We start from the raw sequence: 16,527 nt of genomic DNA, 5'->3' as shown, positions 1-16,527 counted from the left end.
CCCTTCCATCCATCCATTATCCACCACTTATCCGAGGTTGGGTCACGGGGGCAGCAGCCTAAGCAGGGAAGCCCAGACCTCCCTCTCCCCGGCCACCTCCTCCAGCTCCTCTGGGGGGACCCCGAGGCGTTCCCAGGCCAGCCGGGACATATAATCCCTCCAGCGTGTCCTGGGTCTGCCCCGTGGCCTTCTCCCAGTGGGACATGCCCGGAACACCCCCCTAGGGAGACGTCCAGGGAGCATCCTAACCAGATGCCTGAACCACTTCAAATGACTCCTCTCAATGCGGAGGAGCAGCGGCTCTACTCCGAGTCTCTCCCAGATAACTGAACTCCTCACCCTATCTCTAAGGGGAAGTCCGGCCACCCTGCGGAAAAAAAACTCATTTCGGCCACTTGTATCCGTTATCTTGCTCTTTTGGTCACTACCCAAAGCTCGTGGCCATAGGTGAGGATAGGAACGTAGATCAACTGGTAAATCGACAGCCTCGCCTTTTGGCTCAGCTCTCTCTTCACCATGACGGACCGTTGCAGAGCCCTCATTACTGCGGATGCCGCACCGATCCGTCTGTCGACCTCCCGCTCCATTCGTGAACAAGACCCCGAGATACTTGAACTCCTCCACTTGAGGCAGTACTGTGTTCCCAACCCAGAGAGAGCATTCCACCCTTTTCCAGCAGAGAACCATGGCCTCGGATTTAGAGGTGCGGACTCTCATCCCCACCGCTTCACACTCGGCTGCGAACCGCTCCAATGAGAGCTGGAGGTCACTGTCCGATGAAGCCAACAGAAACACGTCATCCGCAAATAGCAGAGACGAGATTCTGAGGTCACTGAACCAGACCCCATCTGCTCCTTGGCTGCGCCTAGAAATTCTGCCCATATAACTTATGAACAGAATCGGTGACAAAGGGCAGCCCTGGTGGAGTCCAACCTCAACAGGAAACGAGACCGACTTATTACCAGCAATGCAGACCAAGCTCCTGCTCCTCCTGTACAGGGACTGGATGGCTCGTAACAACGAGCCTTGTACCCCGTACTCTTGGAGCACACCCCACAGGATTCTTCGATGGACACAGTCGAATGCCTTCTCCAAATCCACAAAACACATGTGGACTGGTTGGGCAAACTCCCATGCCCCCTCCAGGATCCTGGCCAGGGTGTAGAGCTGGTCCAGTGTTCCACGGCCAGGACGGAATCTGCATTGTTCCTCTTGAATCCGAGATTCGACCATCGACCGAACTCTCTTCTCCAGCACCCCTGAATAGACCTTACCGGGGAGGCTGAGGAGTGTGATCCCCCTATAGCTGGAGCACATCCTCCGGTCACCCTTCTTAAAAAATGGGACCACCACCCCGGTTTGCCAATCCAGAGGCACTGCCCCCGATGTCCATGCGATGTTGCAGAGACGTGTCAACCAGGACAGCTCCACAACATCCAGAGCCTTGAGGAACCCCAGGGGCCCCACCACCTCGGAGCTTTTTAACTACCTTGGTGACCTGGGCCTCTGATATGTATGGCCCCAATCTCCTCTGTACACAGTGTTGGTGGAGCACCACTTTCCCCTCCTGAGGCACTTGATGGTTTGCCAGAACCTTCTTGGTCCGACCGAAAGTCGTTTTCCATGGCTTCCCCAAACTCCTCCTATGCCTGAGTTTTTGCCTCTGCAATAGCCGATGCCGCCACACGCTTGGCCCGCCCATACCCCTCAGCTGCCTCTGGAGTCCCACTGGTCAACCAGACCCAGTAGGACTCTTTCTTCAACTTGACGGCCTCTCGAACCTTCGGTGTCCACCACCGGGTTCATGGATTGCTGCCACAAGAGGCACCGACAACCTTGCGGCCACAGCTCCGTTCTGCTGCTTCGACAATGGAGGCTCGGAACATGTTCCATTCAGACTCCAATGTTCTTCGCCTCCCTCAGAATGAGATTGAAGTTTTACCGGAGGTGGCACTTAAAGATCTTTCTGACCAGTTCCTCTGCCAGACGTTTCCAGCAGACCCTCACTATACGTTTGGGTCTGCCTGGTCTGTCCGGCAGCCTCTCCTGCCATCTGATTCAACTTACCACCAGGTGGTGATCAGTTGACAGCTCAGCCCCTCTCTTCACCCGAGTGTCCAAGACATAAGGTCGCAGATCCGATGACATGATTACAAAGTCGATCATCGAGCTGCGACCTTGGGCATCCTGACGCCAAGTGCACTTATGGACACCCTTATGCTCAAACATGGTGTTCGTTATGGACAATCCATGACTAGTACAGAAGTCCAACAACTGAACACCAATTGAGTTTAGATCAGGGAGGCCGTTCCTCACAATCGCACCTCTCCAGGTTTCACTGTCGTTGCCAACATGAGCGTTTAAGTCTCCCAGCAGGACGATAGAGTCCCCAGAAGCTGCACTTCGCAGCGCTTCCTCCAGGGACTCCATGAAGGCTGGGTACTCTGAACTGCTGTTTGGCGCATAAACCCAAACAGTCTGAGTCCTTCCCACAACTCGAAGGTGCAGGGAAGCAACCCTTTCATCCAACAGGGAGAAACCCAACGTGCAGGCCTTGAGCCGGGGGGCAAGAAGCAAGCCCACTCCTGCCTGACGCCTTTCACCCACAGCAACTCCAGAGTGGAACAAAGTCCAGCCTCTCTCAAGAGGAATGGTTCCAGAGCCCAGACTGTGAATAGAGGTGAGCCCGACTATATCTAGCCGGTACCTCTCAACCTCTCGCACCAGTTCAGGCTCCTTCCCCGCCAGAAAGGTAAAATTCCATGTCCCAAGAGCCAGTTTCGGTAACCGAGGGTCGGAACGCCAGAGTTCCCACCTTCGGCTACCACCCATATCATATTGCACCCGACCCCTATGGCCTCTCTTGCAGGTGGTGGGCCCACAAGAGAGTGGAACCACAGTGCTCCTTCGGGCTGAGCCCGGCTGGGCCCTGTGGTCAAATGTCCAGGCGCTCGCCAGCGAGCCCCTCCCCAAGACCTGCCACCAGGGTGGGGCCCTGGGTACCCTTTCCTGGGCAAGGGAAACACCGATCCTTGATTTAAATCCATGTGGGGTCTCAGGATCGAGTTATTCTGGATCTTCACCTCAGACCTGTTTGTCTTGGGAAACCCTACCAGGATTTACCCTTTCTCTCTAAAATACTAGAAGAAGTAGTCGCCAGTCAGCTTCAGACACACCTTGCGCATTACAATTTATTTGAGAAATTCCAGACTGGTTTCCGCACTGGTCATAGTACAGAAACGGCACTAACGCGGGTCGTAAACGACATTCTGATATCCTCTGATGAAGGAAACTCCACTGTAATTATGTTATTAGACTTAAGTGCAGCATTTGACACCATCGACCATTCTATTTGACTGCACAGGCTAGAAAATGCCGTTGGGCTCACAGGCACTGTGCTCGCTTGGTTTAGTTCTTATTTATCAAATCGATTCCAATACGTACAGAAATGTGCTGACAGGACTCCATCATTATACACAGAAGTGAGATATGGTGCCCGGCAGGGCTCAGTACTGGGACCTTTACTGTTTTCACTTTACAGGCGTCCACTGGGATCTCTCATTAGGAAACGTCATGTTAACGTTCACTCGTATGCAGATGACACCCAGTTATACCTTTCATTTAAATCAGATGAAGTTTCTCCGATGTTGTCTTTAATTAGTTGTGTTAGTGAATTAAAGGAGTGGATGGATGAGAACTATGAGGGCAGTCCCAAAAGTAAGGTCTCTTTTTTTTTTTTTAGAAATACAAACAACCGTTTATTTTCTATAATATTTACATCATTTTAAAGGTTAAAGAATTATTTATTTTTCTACATAATCGCCATTTCGGTAGATGCATTTTTGTAGACGCTGTGGTAGTTTTAGAATGCCCATGTCATACTAGCTCACCGCCATGTCCTTCAGGAAGTGTTGAACCTCATCTTTCACCTGTTCATCGCAGCAGAATCGCCTTCCAGAGAAATGTTCTTTCAACTTAGGGAACAGGTGGTACTCACTGGGTGCAGAGAGCATCCAGAGTGAATTCCGGATTCAATTGGCGATGAATTTCAACCGGTTTAATGCCTTTTGCATTCAAAAATCGAATAACTGCACGAACTTCTCACTTGGTGGTAGCGTTCAACGGGAGCTGCATTTTCAAGGGCTGCCAAGCCAAGATTGAGCATCCCAGTGAAGCCGCACATGCTTGTTTGGGAGTGGAGGAAGCACCAATAATAATAATAATACATTTTATTTATATAGCGCCTTTCCCATGCTCAAGGCACTTACAGAATAAATAAAGAACGACAGAATATACAGTATATAGCATTGTACAAACCAGATAAATAAACAAAGAAGATTAAGACAGTAAATTCTGAAAAAAAAAAAAAAACAGACAACATAATTAATGGTCTCGCACACACATACAGGTTACATGAGCATCTTGATAGAGAAGTAAGCTGAGAGAAAGGGTAATAAAGTCAAGTAGAGCTAAAAGCCTTCCTGAACAGATGAGTTTTGAGTTGTTTTTTAAAAGAAGTCATGGAGTCAGCTGACCTGATTAATTTCGGTAGGTCATTCCAGAGTCTGGGCGCTATACAGCTGAAGGCCCTGCTGTCACCCATGGAGTGTAGATTAGTGAGGGGCACAACAAGATTACCAGAATCAGAGGACCTTAGTGGGCGGGCAGGCACATAGTGATGGAGAAGGTCACTGATGTAGTTTGGTGCGAGGTTATTTAAAGCTTTGTACGTTATTAGTAGGATTTTATATTCGATTCTGTAGGACACAGGGAGCCAGTGAAGACGGAGCAGGATGGGTGTGATGTGCTCGCTGCTGCTGGTTCGAGTAAGGACTCTTGCAGCTGAGTTTTGAATAAGCTGGAGCTGTGATAGAAGATTAGAAGGGGCACCTGCCAGTAGGGAATTACAATAATCGATGCGGGATGTGATAAAAGCATGGATAAGTTTCTCAGCATTAGAGAAGGAGAGGAAGGAGCGAACACGGGATATGTTACGGAGGTGAAAGTAAGAAAGCTTCTTAATGTGATTTATGTGAGCGGAATAAGAGAGGGAGGAATCACAAATGACACCAAGATTTTTTACAGTAGAGGCAGGTCTGATGAGATCACCGCCAAGATGGACTGGGAAGGAGCTCATTTTATTAAGTTGCATTTTAGTCCCAATTTGCAGGAGTTCAGTTTTATTGCAATTTAATTTTAAAGAGTTCTGCTCCATCCAGGTTTTAATTTCACTAAGGCAGGTTGTGAGCTGAGAAAGCTCTGATGAAGTTCCACTTTTAACATTGAAGTAGAGCTGAGTATCATCTGCATAAAAATGATAACCCAGTCCATAGCTACGGATAATATGGCCAAGGGGAAGCATATAAATACAGAAAAGCAGAGGACCGAGGACAGAGCCCTGAGGGACTCCTTGTGTGACTGGCGCTGAGCTGGATCTACTGTTGCCAAGACTAACAAACTCTTGCCTATCAGTCAGATAGGACTTGAACCACTGGAGGGCAGTGCCAGAGGTACCCAGCATGTTCTCCATTCTGGACAGTAGGATGTCATGTCTAACAGTGTCAAATGCTGCACTGAGGTCTAACAGAATTAATATGCTAGTTTGTCCAGAGTCTGCTGCCATAAGCAAATCATTGGTTACCCGTAGCAGAGCAGTTTCACAGCTGTGCCGCGCCCTGAAACCAGACTGAAAGGGTTCCATCAAATTATTAGAGGTTAGGTAATTGGTGAGTTGGGAAGCTACAACACGCTCAAGAACTTTTGACAGGAAAGGTAAGTGGGAAATAGGCCGGAAATTGTTAAGATTGTCAGCATCAAGGCCAGACTTTTTTAACATTGGGGTTACAGAAGCAATTTTAAAAGTGAGCGGCACAGAGCCAGTGTCAAGGGATGAGTTTATTATTGTTGTAACAGTCGGGATTATGGCACGAAGGCAGGATTTAAGTAGTGTGGTGGGGATGGGGTCCAGTACACAAGTAGTCGGCCTCATCTTACAAAGCAGGTTATTAACAAACGCAGATGTGACTGGTGAGAACTTAGAGAAGGAGCTGGATGGAGTGGGAAAACAGGGAGAGATATAAACAGATGATGTATTTATGTTAGTTGAATTATTTAGATCTTTAATTTTGTTACGGAAAAAGTGGAGGAATTCCTCACAGACTTCAGTAGAAGAGGTAGTTGGACCAGATGTGGGTTCGAGTAGTTTATTAACTACAGAGAACAAAACCCTTGGGTTATCATGGCTACTTTCTATTATTCTGCCATAATGGGTGTTCTTGGCAGAAGTTAGTGCTTCTCTGTAAGCTCTTTGGTAGTCAGAGAAAGCCTGGATGTGCACGGTGAGGCCAGTCTTACGTGACATTCTCTCAAGGCGTCGGCCAGCTGCTTTCATAGATCGCAATTCTGAGTTATACCAAGGAGCTGAGCGTTTAAAGGAAACCTCCTTATGTTTTAAAGGAGCTGTTTTATCTAATGCTGAATGAAGGGCTGAGTTATAGTGGTGAACAACACTATCTAGTGTTGGTGGAATAGGTGCAGACAGTAAAAGATCAGAAATGGATCCAGAAAGGATAGAGGGACAGATATTTTTAAGGTTTCTGTAAGAAATTTGTCGTTTACAGGTAAGAGGTGGGAGAGGTAATGAGACAGTGAAAAATACTGCTTTATGGTCAGAGAGTCCCAAATCAGTGCTGTAAATGTTGGCAACAGATAGTCCAGAAGTGCAGATCAGGTCCAATATATGACCACCAGAATGGGTTGGAAAATCAACATGTTGTGTCAAGTCAAAACAGTCCAGTACGGACAGGAATTCATTTCTCAGTTTAGATGTGGGGGTGTCAATATGGATGTTGAAATCACCAAAAAGGATAATTCTCTGAGAGTAAGAGCTTAGGTGTGTCAAAAGTTCAATCAGATCGGATAAGAAGGATGCATTGTATTTTGGGGGACGATAAAGAACAATGAGTGAGACAGGACCTGATTCTGTTATTAGTTTAAGAGCCAGGCACTCAAAAGACAATGGGCAGTCAATTGGGATTCTTTTAATGTTTAAGTCTTCTCTGATAATTACTGCCAGCCCTCCGCCTTGTCTTGAGCTGCGAGGCTCTGAGTGGAAAGTGAAACCAATTGGAGTCGCCTCTGTGAGACACGCAAATTCGTTCGGTTTTTGCCAAGTCTCCGTTAAACACAGAATATCAAGTTTGGTGTCAGTGATGAGTTCTGACAACACCAATGCTTTGCCATTAAGAGACCTCGAGTTAAACAGTGCAATATTACATAATGAGGCTTCTTTCTGCACAGAGCCGCAATCAGGGTTTATTTCCACATAATGCAAATTTGGCACACTGACAATTCTATTTCCAGGGTCATGAGAAGGACGGCGTATTCCTGAGCAAATGCTGCCGGTGGTCTTTTCATTCGCAGCCCGGCGGTGGCGACGACCTGACCCGCGATGTATATATTTCGGGCGCTGCAAAATACCGGCGTCCTTTAGGATGTTGCAGTCAGACCATTTGCTCTGGACAAACTGTTTAATAAGAAAGAGTTTGTCATGAGAGTATTTTAGCATGATACTGGGCAATACTTATCTGAATAGCAGTGGAGAAGCAGCACAGCACAGTGGAACCGGTAGGACAGGTGGGTGTGGTAGAGTAGGTGAGCAGCCATAGCAATCAGCAGAAAGCATAGCAAGAGGAGGTAGCAGGAGTTGGAGGTTCCAATACACAGCCACAAACAGTAACGCTTGGTAATTTCAGGCGTGATCGCCCCGGAGCCAAAAGCCAGGTTAATAAGAACATCAGATCAGTTCCCAGTCGTAGAGTACTGTAAGATGAAACGGGAGCAGATCAGCAAAGCGAATTTAATATAATCACGGAGACAGATCATCCCGAAGTCCTAGATTGCCAGGCACAAAGAAATGCTTGAAGGTTCTCATCCCGTGATCCACAGACTCAGCTGTTCCCAGTCAAAGTAGAGTCCATAAAATCTGTAAATATAAGCCAAATCCATACAATTCGAGTCAGCTGTATCCACGAACTATACGTACAATAAGAGAAATAAAACAACGTAAGAAAGTGTAGAATTAGGCGAATTTTGCGAAAAGTGTTGTTTACAGGGAGGAGCGGCAACAACATGCGTGCGCCAGCGTCCCCTCACCTGAGATGATGGCAGAGGTCAGAGGAGAAACAGTGTGGCCAACAGCCGTACGATCAGTTTCTCTACGTCCCCACCACTTTGGAGACCTTACTTTTGGGATTGCCCTCGTACTTGTCTTTAAACACAGATAAAACAGAGATGTTAATTGTTGGAGGGAATGACGCTGATCACAACAATATTCTGTTATCATTTAACTCAGTTGGAATCCCCATTAATTTCACTGAATCAGCCCGCAATCTAGGAGTTTGACTTTAGCAGGTCGTTTAAAGCGCAATTTACAAAGTTGTCCAAATCATGTTTCTTCCATCTTAAAAATGTTGGGAAATTAAGGCGCTTTCTAAATAAACAGGATTCTGAGAAATTAATTCATGCATTTATCTCTAGTAGGATTGACTACTGCAATGCGGTGTTCACTGGATGTTCAAACTGTTCTTTATACAGCCTCCAGTTAATCCAAAATGCGGCTGCAAGAATTATTACAAGAACAAGAAAATACGAACACATAACCCCAGTTCTTAAATCCTTACACTGGCTCCCGGTTAAGTTTAGGGCAGATTTCAAAATCCTCCTTTGAACATATAAAGCATTAAATGGCCGAGGTCTGGCTCACTTGTCTGAACTTATCATGACTTACAAACCTGAGCGCACATTAAGATCTCAAGATGCCGGTCTGCTTATGGTTCCAAGGATTAATAAAATAACAGTGGGAGGTTGAGCTTTTAGTTACAGGACCCCTAAACTGTGGAGTGGTCTGCCTGCTCCTATAAGAGATGCCCCTTTAGTCTCAGCTTTTAAATCCAAGCTGAAGACTCACAACTTCAGTTTAGCACACCCTGACTAGAGCTGCTGATTAACTGTACAGACTGAATCTCTGTTGTTAGTTATTAGCACTAAAACATAAGTAACATGATAGTTAGAATATGTTACTTACCCTCAGCTATTTTGTTTCTCTTCTCGGTACTCAAATGTGGCACTTGGTGCCACGGCCCACCTGTCAAGTTGTTTTGCCTGCCTAAGGTAAAGTCATCCCTGATGGAGGATCGCAGGAATCATGGGGTAGAGGGGTCCTTTCATCAGATTGGCTGACCCAGCACTGTTTCAGCTGTGGAATGGCCAAATGGGGCAGGCAGCTTGATGGCCGAGGTCTCCAGGACTCTGAACAAATCCAAATCATATTATGGGATATCATCTACTGTTAAATTCTGCTCCATATTTTTTATTTTTATAGTGTATTGAGGATTTGTTCTGTTCTGTGTATTGTATTGTATTGTATTGACCCCCTTCTTTTTGACACCCACTGCACACCCAACCTACCTGCAAAGGGGTCTCTTTTTGAACTGCCCTTTCCTGAGGTTTCTTCCATTTTGTTTCCCTACAAGTATTTTTTTTGGGAGTTTTTTCTTGTCGTCTTAGAGAGTGAAGGCTGGGGGATGTCAAGAGGCAGCGCCTGTTAAAGCCCATTGCGGCACTTCTTGTGTGATTTTGGGCTATACAAAAATAAATTGTATTTTATTGTATTGTATTGTATTAGCTGTTAGGTGGTGAAGGGGTGAGGGAGATAGTTAATTAGCCAGTTAGAGACAGGGGATGATTATAGGGGGATCAGAATGACTATGCTGATGTGGGCAATTTAACCAGGACATCACTTAACGAATGACATTAAGGTGTCTTTTATGACCACAGAGAGTGTCAGCACCTCGGTTTTACATCTCATCCGAAGGATGGCGCCATTTTTACAGCACTGTGCCCGTCGTTTCCCTCCAGCTAAAGTCTCTGCAGGTCTCACTGATGCTGCAGCCTGGATGATGGAGCACCATCTGCGGCTCAGCATGGCAAAGGTGGACCTTCTTGTTGTCCGTTTGTTCAACATGCCATCTCCTTTCAGCTTATTATCTGTTATACCTGCCAGGTCTGTGCACATCCTTGGGGTGTTGATCGATGACCAGCTGTCCTTCACTGGTCAGGTTGCCACGGTCTGTCGGTCTGGCAGGTTTACTGTATGCAACGCGTGATGGAGTATGCAGCACAACTCCTGGCCGGGCTTTGCTCTTGTCGCACCTGGACTACTGCCACCCTCTGCTGGCAGGTGTCACCAAGCTGCTGCAGATGATTCAAAATGCAGTGTCACATCTGGTGTTCAACCAGCCAAGACTGTCTTCAGATCACTACCTTGGCTCCATGTAGTGGCACACGCTGTATTAAGTTTAAATCCTTGATGCTTGCCTACAGAGTGGTCAGTGGGTCAGCACCTATGTATATGGAGACACTTGAAGGCGCTCTGCTCCATTTCAACCCGCTCAGGTCTGCTGTGGAATGGTGGCTGGTGATGCCGCCACTGTGTGTCTTCAAATCTCAATCCGGACTCTCTTTGTGTGTAGCTGCTGGCTGGTGAAGCGAGCTGCCCACCTCCATTCAAACTTCTGGGTCCCTCAATGCTTTTGAAGACCCTCTGGTTTGGTGAATTTCACTCAAATTGACACTAGCTATCAGATGTTGTAATCTATGGAATTGTAACTTACTGGCATTTTCTGAGCTGTTCACTTGTGGTGACCAATTTTGTCCCCTTGTCCTGTCACTTTTGTTCCCAGACAGTCGCTTGCTTTATTATGTTGACCTCTTTTGAAAAAAATTTTCTGCTAAGCAAATGAATGTAAAATGTCAACGTACGGTTCAGATGTTAATAGCATATTAAGTAGAATCTTAATGTATGGTGTGACCACAAGGGGGTGCCACTGAGCCCCAAACCTTAGACACAATATTACCCAATACAGTCCCGGGATCAAATAAAGGATTTTATTAGACAATATAAATTACAAAGTGTGCAAAAACAACCAAACTGCAATTGTTATCAAGTGAATCTTCTCTCTCTCGTCTGTCTCCTGTTGAGCGTCTCCCGACTCTGACTCTCCAAAGTGAGGCGGTGGGCCCGGAAATGCTTCTGGTGCCATATTGTGTCCTATTAGAAGCACTTTGGGGTCATGTAAAAACCAGGGAGGTCCTCCCCTGACAGTGCCCTGTAATGGCACCCGGGCACTTCCGGACTCCCAACTCCCCTGTCCAAACTGGAACACTTCGAGAGAACTACTGCCACCTGTCATATGGGGGGGGGGGGGGGGGGGGGGGAACAGAACTACTTCTACTGGTTCATCCCTTCTATTCCTCCAGTTGGAATGCCCATCTGTCCCCCAAGGCACTTACAATGGGAATGGTGATTACAGGCATTCATCTTTATGTGAACTGGCAGCTAAGATTAGCTTTTGTACTCTCGTTCTTCTTACTCATAGCACACAGTGTCACAAAAAAAAGTAAAAGTTGTCTAATAATAATAAATATAATAATAATAATACATTTATTTAGGTATTGTCTTTCCCATGCACAAAGCTCTACCAGGCTCTCAGTTCCTCTCACTCCTCTGTGTACTCCCTGTGTGTCTCACTCACCATGGTGTGGCAAAGAGTGACATATGCCCACCACCACCCATATCATTAGGACTCCATTGGGGCCACGGAAAACAATTTTTAGATGTAAAATGAATTAATATTTTGAAAAATGAGCCAACTAGGATCCTGATGGTCAGTCTGGCTTAGCTCCAGAGAACCAAAAGGAAGTCCACCATTGTAGCATTCCACTAATCTGGGCTTTATGGGACAGTGGTAAGATGACCCACTCGGACTATGAATGTAAAATTAATTAATATTTGATTTATTTGAACAGTTTTATTGACTTTTTCCAAGGCCGTTTTTTGGCTTGGTTTTTTTGTGGATGCCACCCTTTTGTGTGGCTGTTTTCATGGGCGCTGTCATGAACTTTTAACAAAAGAGCCTCATGGGTGTGAGGCTTCCAGAACATCAGCCAAGAAGCAGGCCAGGACCTTGACTAATCTGCCAGAGGAGGCTCACCTTAACTCAGGCAAGGCCCCCAAATAATGCCTGCTAGTTTCAGCTGGAGCAGACCCTAAAAAAATGGGGAGCTGGCGAAACAACCCAGTCTGTGAGTCGGTATCATCGTATTATTTTTTTTTTTTATGTTTCTGCAGCTGTTTCATTTAAAATTTCACCCAGAATTTAATAAAGTCCATCTAATCTAATCTAAGACGGTCCTGTATGGGTGTGTCATGTGACGTGACCAACATTTTGGTTCAACCTAACAGGCCTCTCCAGCCCTGACTTAGATGACCAGGTGCAGATAATGGAGACCTGTTTGATCAATATCTGCAGCAGATCTCCAGAGGAACAGCTAGCACCAGTGAATTTGGACAATTTGTAATAAAACACACACACACAGTGGAACGACCCAAGGACATTTGAAGTGGCCCCGTGTGCCCCCCCATCCCCTGCACATGGCCATTCGCTCATTTAAGACGACTCTCGTCATTTAGCAGACTTCCCAGCTGCCGCCTGACAATTAGCTGTCAGAAATCCTCAAAGCCCGATTCGTAGCCATGGTTATGCCAACTGCCACTGCTACACAGCTGGCTTTTTGTTTCCATCAGGATGCACTTAAAGATCTGTTTTCCCGTCCACTGTGTCTTTTTGATGTCTTTTTCTTTTCTTTCTTTCTTAATAAACTCTGGCGTATGACTTAATTATTAGTACTCAGGCCTAGTGAGGCCTGATGATTTAATGCCAGCAATCTGACATGGCAACGCCAGAGCTAAAGGGTACAAAAACAGAGGGGGTAGAAGGACACGGACTAAGAGCAGCCAGTACTTCAATGGAGGTACCTGTTGTAATGCTGATCCTGGTAGAGGGCTGCATGTGTCATACATGTAGTAATAATGATAATTCTTTACATTTATATAGCGCCTTTCTCACTTCTCAGAGAGCTTTTCATAGTGAGCGGGGAGCCACTTCTGCCACCACTAATGTGCGGCATCCACCTGGATGATTTGAGCCAGTGTGCCCACCACAATTTTAGCTGTTACGTGGTGAAGGGGTGAGAGAGATAGTTAGCTAATTAGAGACAGGGGATGATGATGCTGAGGTGGGCAGTTTAGCCAGGACATCACTTAACGAATGACACTCGGGTATCTTTTATGACCACAGAGAGTCAGGTTTTACGTCTCACCCCAAGGATGGCGCCATTTTTACAGCACTGTGCCCGTCGTTCCCTCCAGCTAAAGTCTCTGCAGGTCTCACTGATGCTGATGCCTGGATGAAGGAGCACCGTCTGCGGCTCAGCATGGCAAAGGTGGACCTTCTTGTTGTCCGTTTGTTCAACATGCCATCTCCTTTCAGCTCATTATCTGTTATACCTGCCAGGTCCGTGCACATCCTTGGGGTGTTGATCGATGACCAGCTGTCCTTCACTGGTCAGGTTGCCACGGTCTGTCGGTCTGGCAGGTTTACTTTATGCAACGCGTGATTGAGTATGCAGCACAACTCCTGGCCGGGCTTTGCTCTTGTCACACTTGGACCACCTTGTTATCCCTGCTTGTCCCTGTGTTGAACACGCCATCTTCTTTTAGCTTATTGTCTGTTATACCTGCCGGGTCCGTGCACATCCTTAGGGTGTTGATCGATGACCAGTTGTCCTTCACTGGTCAGGTCGCCACGGTCCGTCGGCCTGGCAAGTTTACTTCTTGCAAAGCATGATGGAGTACGGAGCACAACTCGGGTATCTTTTATGACCACAGAGAGAGTCAGCAAGTCGGTTTTACAGTACGTCTCGTCCGAAGGACGGCACCATTTTTACAGCACAGTGTCCCCGTCACTGCAACTGGGGCATTGGGATTCACACACAGACCACAGGGTAAGTGCCCCCTCGCCAACATCTCATCCAGCAGCAGCCCAAGTTTTTCCAAGATGGTCTCCCATCCAAGTACCCACCGGGCCTGAACATGCTTAGCTTCAGGTAGATTAGCTTGTTCCAAAGTGAGGATGGCAATCAGAGCATTAAAACGATTGTGACAAGAGCAGCCTGTTCAGCCCTACAAAGCCCATCCTTCCTTTTTCTCCATAATTGTCCAAAATTTAGTTGCGAATGACGGCGGGGCTGGGCTAACGGCGATTGTGTTGTGTTCAGTGCAAGACTGACACTTCGGCCCGGCAGCAGCAGGATTTGTAGCACAGGGACTGGAAGGGGCGAAGTCAGTTGCCCTCACTGGGCGCCATCTCTGTGCTGCGGTGGGGATAAGAGAGGAGAACGTTAGCATTAGCGCCCTCCTTTGACGTGGAGCGGTATTACATACTTATGATGAGCCCTGAGGGTGGTCCACAGATTGCACATGCGTGACAGCGTATGAGAATAACAGCTCCAATGCGAGTCACGGGGGCGTTTGAATTAAAGACCAGTTTCTTCACAAGTGAATGGAACAGATCTTCAATTGAAATGCATAGCATTGTGGGAATGATGTCATCCTTGTTTACATTCAGGAAGTAAAGCAAAAAATGTACACTTTTTGCACGTTTTGACCATACGAATGGATATCGGATATGTGGATTATGTGACACAAGTTATCCATCCATCAATCCATCCATCCTCTTCCGTTTATCAAAGATCGGGTTGCTGGGGCAGCAGCTTGAGCAGAGATGCCCAGACTTCCCTCTCTCCAGCCACTTCTAGCTCTTCCAGGGGAATCCCGTATGGTCAAAACGTGTAAAAATGAAAGAAAAAAATAAAACACAAGTTATGTGAGGATTTATTTTTTATTTCATTTTTACATTGGAAATTTTTAACTTTGTTTGCTGTCCAGCACGGTCAACTACAGACCCCGTTGTGTTTGAATATGCGATTTTTAAATTTTCCATTAAAACTTGAGACTAGCAGTGTTTCTTGGCCACCATTTCTCATTAAATGGGATGAGTAATATTTATAACAAATCATTTTTGAGTGGGGTATTCCTTTATCCCTGCTGTGGTATCAAAGGGTCTCTGTGACCCCACTCCTGTTTGACCCAAGTTTCTTTGAAACTGTCACAATTAGTGACCTCGCCTTTCACATATTTTTTTCGTAAGGCCTTCCTAACATTGTGACACATTTTTTATTTATTTTTATTTGCGTTTGGGGTCAAATGGATCCCATAGTACCTTCCATGTAATATAGATATTTTTTACTTATTTTGAGGTTCAGTGATGTGCACAGCGTAACACAATGGTGAAACGATGGGGATTGTCACGTGAAGACATTCTGGCATCTTTTGGTGGCTTAAGTGACGTCGACAGTGAACATGAGGATATTGAAGATGGGTTGAACTGGGATGAAATGACCTCGAGAGCACAGGAAACTTTACACTGGACCTCACACAACATGGATTCTGTGCCTCTCCTCTCTTCCTCCAGACTCTGGGACCTTGATTTCCAAAGGAGATGTAAAATTGACTTTCATCAGAGAACATAACTTTGGAGCACTCAGCAGCAGTCCAAAGGCGAGACGCTTCTGACGCTGTCTCTTGTTCAAGAGTGGCTTGACACAAGGAATGTGACAGCTGAAACCCATGTCTTGCATACGTCTGTGTGTGGTGGTTCTTGAAGCACTGACTCCAGCTGCAGTCCACTCTTTGTGAATCTCCCCCACATTTTTGAATGGGTTTTGTTTCACAATCCTCTCCAGGGTGTGGTTATCCCTATTGCTTGTCCACTTTTTTCTACCACATCTTGTCCTTCCCTTCGCCTCTCTATTAATGTGCTTGGACACAGAGCTCTGTGAACAGCCAGCCTCTTTAGCAATGACCTTTTGTGTCTCGCCCTCCTTGTGCAAGGTGTCAATGGTCGTCTTTTGGACAACTGTCAAGTCAGCAGTCTTCCCCATGATTGTGTAGCCTACAGAACTCGACTGAGAGACCATTTAAAGGCTTTTGAGTTCATTAGCTGATTAGAGTGTGGCACCAGGTGTCTTCAATATTGAACCTTTTCACAATATTCTAGTTTTCCGAGATACTGAATTTGGGACTTTCATTAGTTGTCAGTTATAATCATCAACATTAAAAGAAATAAACATTTGAAATACATCAGTCTGTGTGTAATGAATGAATCTAATATACAAGTTTCACTTATTGAATGGAATTACTGAAATAAATCAACTTTGTCATGATATTCTAATTTTATGACCAGCACCTGTAGGCTATTTGAAAGTTCCTAAGACAAATACGCCTCATTTTTGTCAATATTTGAGTATAAACGCTTGTTGTATAATATTATTTAGAGATAAACAAAATATTGTAATAAACGGTGTTTTTACGGTGGCCGCAGTAAGGAGACCTGAGGTTCGCTTCCCGGGTCCTCCCTGCGTGGAGTTTGCATGTTCTCCCCGTGTCTGTGTGGGTTTCCTCCCACAGTCCAAGGACATGCAGGTTAGGTGCAATGGTGATCCTAAATTGTCTCTAGTGTGTGCTTAGGTGTTTGTGTGTGCTGCGGTGGGCTGGCACCCTGCCAT

General features: G+C 46.1%; 1 protein-coding gene across 1 annotated transcript in view; it reads left to right on the top strand.

Annotated features, from left to right (window-relative positions):
- Positions 1-16,527, top strand: part of ulk4 (unc-51 like kinase 4) — a 499,390-nt gene that overhangs the window by 285,463 nt on the left and 197,400 nt on the right. The gene's annotated exons all lie outside the window — the stretch shown is intronic.

Source organism: Erpetoichthys calabaricus, chromosome 13 (assembly GCF_900747795.2).
Source record: "Erpetoichthys calabaricus chromosome 13, fErpCal1.3, whole genome shotgun sequence".
NCBI lineage: Eukaryota > Metazoa > Chordata > Cladistia > Polypteriformes > Polypteridae > Erpetoichthys > Erpetoichthys calabaricus.
Note: the sequence above shows the minus strand (reverse complement) of the source record. Positions and strands in the feature narration are given on the sequence as shown.